Below are 5,659 nucleotides of genomic sequence, written 5' to 3'. Positions count from 1 at the left end.
GATGGGGTTAGTTTCCGGGTTGTCTCTGGCCAATCATTCTGACTCAGGGTCCTTCCTGGTCTCCTTTTGACCTTTCCCGAATTCTTCTGGGTGCTGGTAGCTTGTTAGTTCTGCATTCCTTACCAGGACCTCCTGTTGTAAGAGAACTCCTGCAGGTGGTACTCTTGGGCCTGGCCAGGGCAGGTGGTTTCAGTCAGTGATTCCCTTAACAATATGAGAGACTTCCTGGGGACCCATGGCCCTTGTCTGTCTAGTCTGTTCTTCTCAGAACAGGACCTGGCATATAGTAAACACTCAGTAAAATGATAGCTATCACTAATTACTATGATGATTTATTATTATTCCCAATCCATCTGTGAAGGAAACTCAGATGCATGAATCACTTTGAACGGGGGCCTATAATCCATTAAGTATTTAATAAATCATTCATATCATTTATTCTTATTATTACTTTTATTATTATTCCCAGGCTACAGATGAGGAACACCAGGGTGTGTATTTCTCTTAGAACAGAGAGTTTCATGCAAAATATATTCAATAAATGCTACCTATCATTTATTATTCTCATTACTAGTCTTGTTATTCCCAGTCTAGAGATGAGGAAAATTGAGGCAGTGAAAGTATACAGTAAGCCCACGATAAATGTGGGGTCTCACCGTTGTTGCTATTATTATCCCAGGTCCACAGACAAGGCCCAGAAGGCTTTAATCCCTGTACCATGGCTCACACCAGGTCCACCTGACCCCCCAGGCCTGGGTCCTGATTCCCTGCCCCACTGACACTGCCTGCATGCCTTAGACCACCGTCCAGGGATCTTTAGGGAACTTAAATGTTCTCTATGTCACACAAATGGGGACAGCCTGGATACTCCATTGACATCACTTTCCTCCTAAGATTCAAATCCTGGCTTCCCTGCTCACTGAGTGACCCCAGACAAATTGTTTAATGTCTCCAAAACTCAGTTACCAAATTTGCAAAATGGTACCACCAACTGCACAGAACTTACTATAAACCTGGCCAACTCCTCGCTCCTCCAAAACCTCCTCTGAGGGAACCTGAATCTCCTCCTCATGTGAATACAGTGTGATACACAAGGAGATGGCTGGTGCACGGGACTGCCCCTCCCAGACTGAACTCTCTGAAAGTGGAGACTGACCCGACCCAGCTTGTGGAATACTCACATCTCAAAAGGCACTGGGAAAGAATGCAAGTTCTGCCACCAAGGGCTCTTGTTTCCTAAATTCAGAGGTTTTGCACATATCTGCAAGCCTTTCGAGATGAATGTTTGGGGCTTGGTAAAAACAATAGGTTTGCTTTGAACTGTTTCTAGAGCCACATGTCTGGTCTTGTAAAGACCAGATTTGTAAGACAAGGACATTTTTTTAATTCCTCAAAAGACTGGGGCCCACCTGAATAATATGGAGGTTGACCCACTCACCCAGCTACATTATCCTCAATTTGCTTCTTTATATCAGGGAGAAGATTTTCCACTAAGATGGAAATCGAAAGATTCCTATGTTCTAGATTTAGAGCTGTGTGTCTTTGGAATGTTTTGCTAAATCCTTCCACAAAGGCTTCAGAATGTTTCTCCCCCCTGTGGGTACATAGTTTTATTTTAGGTTAAAGGAGAAAGCCTAAAAAAAAAAGTTCTTATCAGGTTCTGAATATCAGTTTCCAACTTGGCCAACTTCAGACCATAGAGCTATTTTTAAAAAGAATCCTTTCAAAAAAAAAAAAAAAGAATCCTTTCAAATATCTTGTCAGGCTTCAGCCGAGAAAAACAGTAAATATTCCTGGCAATATTGAACAACCGCTTGGATGTGTAGGGATGGAAAATTTTCCGCCTTCTTCCCTTCTAAGTTCTTTGGTCTAATAATTAAATTGATACGAGAGATTAACAGGAGAAACAAACATTTACGGAGCGCTGTAAAGATAGGAAGGCTCAAAAGACAGCCAAGTAACGACATCCTATATAATACCTGAGCTAAGGAAAGTGCTAGGGGGTCTGATGATACCAAGAGGAGGAAGGTCATTCACAGGAAGGCAGAGCAGATGTTCAGAAAACAAAGATTGCCTGGTTAGGCACATAAGTTTCTTACGTGAAACTGAAACCACACACCTCAGATGTGACTCAAACCAGACCAAAACTCAGGTTGGGTCTTGAACCCATGGACTGGGCTTCGAACCCACTGTCTTTTTTTTTTTTTTTTTTTTTGCGGTACACGGGCCTCTCACTGTTGTGGCCTCTCCCGCTGCGGAGCACAGGCTCCGGACGCGCAGGCTCAGCGGCCATGGCTCACGGGCCCGGCCGCTCCGCGGCACGCGGGATCCTCCCGGACTGGGGCACGAACCCGTGCCCCCTGCATCGGCAGGCTGACTCCCAACCATCTGCACCACCAGGGAAGTCCCCCACTGTCTTTTAACTGAAATCGCACACCTGGTCTCAGGATTTAATGAAGCTCAAGTTCTTTATGTCTCATCGCAAAAAGAATTCAGTGAGAGGCAAAGTGATGGGTAAGAAGTGGATTTGTTTAGAGATACACATTCCATGGACTGAAAGCAGTCCGTCTCAAAAGGCGAGAGTGGCCCTGAAATATGGGGTGGTTAGTTTTTGTGGTCTGGATAATTTCATGGCCAACAAGTGGGAGGTTTATTCCAATGATTTGGGGGAAAGAGTGAGGATTTCCAGGAATTGGGTCACCAACCACTTTTTGCCCTTTTATGGTCAGCCTCGGAATGGTCATGGCGCCTGTGGGTGTGTCATTTAGCATATGCTAATGTATTACAATGAGCTTATAATGAGGCTCAAGGTCCACTGGACATCAAATCTTCCACCATCTTGGACCTAGTTGGTTCTAAACAGTTTATGTCATATCCTCAACAGCTATGTCCTTCTTTTAAAGGTTGTGCCCTGCTGCCTTCCCTCCTGTTTCAAAATGATATCTCTGATAATAGTTTTCTTCCTGGTATAGGCCTTCTTTCCCATGTAAATTAGGCAGTTGAAGGGAAGGTAAAGGGCTTTTCCTGAATCTGCTGGGTTCAGGAACTCAAAAATAATCAAGAGCTCAAAAAATAATCCTCATGTGTAAGTGGCATATTTTGGGGTGGCAAAGCCTGCTCCCCTTCAGATGCAAGAGATACTCCCAAGGGGGGTGCAAAAGATACTACCCTCCCAAGACCCAAACCATTCCCAAAAGACAGCTGAGAGAGAAAGATGTAGACAGTTGCCTTGAAAGCTGACAACAATCAGTAGAACTCTAGTTGCCAATGGAGTGCAACCTGCATTTCTTTCTGGCCACATTTTGGGACACCCAACCTGATGGTTCCAAAGCTAAGTTCTCAGGACACAAAATGAGACAGACAAAAAAGCAAAAGCTGTTCTGGGAGAGAAAGATTCAACAACCAATGGGTATTAACAAAATGAAGGATAAAAATCATATGATCGTATCAATAGATGCAGAAAAAGCATTTGACAAAATTCAACATCCATTTATTATTTTTAAAAAAAACTCTCAACAGAGTGGGTATAGATGGAATGTACCTCAATATAATAAAGGCCATATATGACAAGCCAACAGCTAAAATTATATTCAATGGTGAAAAAAAGCTAAAAGCTTTTCCCTTAAGATCAGGAACAAGACAAGGATGCCTACTCTAGACACTTTTATTCAACACAGTATTGGAAATCTTAGCTAGAGCAATTAGTCAGAAAAAAGAAATAAAAAGCATTGAAATTGGAAAGGAAGAGGTAAAACTGTCACTGTGAACAACATTATTTTGTATATGGAAAACCCTAAAAACTCCACCAGAAAACTGTTAGAACTAATAAACATATTTAGTAAAGTTGAGGTGTTAAAAAAAATCAATATACAAAAACCTGTTGTGGGGACTTCCCTGGTGGTGCAGTGGTTAAGAATCCGCCTGCCAATGCAGGGGACACGAGTGTGAGCCCTGGTCCGGGAAGATCCCGGACTGTGGAGCAACTAAGCCCATGCGCCACAACTACCGAGCCTATGCTCTAGAGCCCGCAAGCCACAACTACTGAGCCCATGTGCCACAGCTACTGAAACCCATGTGCCTAGAGCCCGTGCTCCGCAACAAGAGAAGCCACCGCAATGAGAAGCCCGCGCACCGCAACGAAGAGCAGCCCCCGCTCAGCGCAACTAGAGAAAGCCCAGGAAAAGCAACGAAGACCCAATGCAGCCAAAAATAAAAAAATAAAAAAATAAAATTTAAAAAACCCATGGTGTCATTATATACTAACAACAAACTATCAGAAAGAGAAATCAAGAAAATCTTATTTACAATTGCATCAAAAAGAATAAAATACATAGGAATAAATTTAACCAAGGTGGTGAAAGATCTGTACACTGAAAACTGTAAGACATTGATGAAAGAAACTGAAGAAGACATAAATAGATTGGAAAAACTTAATATTGTAAAAATGTCCATATTACCTAAAGCAATTTATAGATTCAGTGCAATCCCCATCAAAATCTCAGTGGCATTTTCACAGAAATAGAACAAATAATCCTAAAATTTGTATGGAACCTCAAAATATCTTGGATGGCCAAAGCAATACTGAGAAAGAAGAACAATGCTGGAGGCATCATGCTTCCTGATTTCAAACTATATTACAAAGCTACAGTCATCATGGGACTGGCATAAAAACAGACACATAGATCAATGGAATAAAATAAACAGCCCAGAAGTAGACCCAAGCATATATGGTCAATTAATTTATGACAAAGGAGGCAAGAATACATCAAAACAATGGGGAAGAGACAGTCTCTTTAGTAAATTGTGTTGGGAAAACTGGACAGACACATACAAAAGAGAGAAACTGGACCACTCTCTTACACCATACACAAAAATTAACTCAAAATGGATTAAAGGGCTTCCCTGGTGGCACAGTGGTTAAGAATCCACCTGCCAACACAGGGGACAGGGTTCGAGCCCTGGTCCGGGAAGATCCCACATGCCACGTAGCAACTAAGCCCATGCGTCACAACTACTGAGCCTGCGCTCTAGAGCCCACAAGACACAACTACTGAGGCTGCGCCTAGAGCCCGAGCTCCGCAACCAGAGAAGCCACCACAATGAGAAGCCCGTGCACTGCAATGAAGAGAAGCCCCTGCTCACCGCAACTAGAGAAAGCCCACACGCAGCAACAAAGACCCAACGCAGCCAAAAAATAAAAAAATAAAAAATTAAAGACGTGAACGTAATACCAGAAACCATAAAACTCCTAGAAGAAAACATAGGCAGTAAGCTTCTTGACATTGCTCTTTGTGATATTTTTTTGGATCTGACTTCAAAGGCAGTGGCAACAAAAGCAAACATAAATGAATGCAACTACATCAAGCCGAAGAGGTTCTGCACAGTGAAGGAAACCATCAACAACATGAAAAGGCAACCTACTGAATGGGAGAAGATATTTGTAACTCATGTATCTGGTAAGGGGTTAATATCCAAAATAGATAAAGAGCTCATAAAACTCAATAACAAACAAACAATCCAATTAAAAAATGGGCAGAGGATCTGAATAGACATTTTTTCAAACAAGACATTCAGATGGCCAACAGGCACATGAAATGATGCTGAACATCACTAATCATCAGGGAGACATAAATCAAAACCACAATGAGGTATGATGTCA

This window comes from Aethalodelphis obliquidens, unplaced genomic scaffold (assembly GCF_003676395.1).
Source record: "Aethalodelphis obliquidens isolate GAN/ISIS:26980383/991018 unplaced genomic scaffold, ASM367639v1 scaffold20, whole genome shotgun sequence".
NCBI classification, from domain to species: Eukaryota; Metazoa; Chordata; class Mammalia; order Artiodactyla; family Delphinidae; genus Aethalodelphis; species Aethalodelphis obliquidens.
This window is presented reverse-complemented; position numbering follows the sequence as displayed.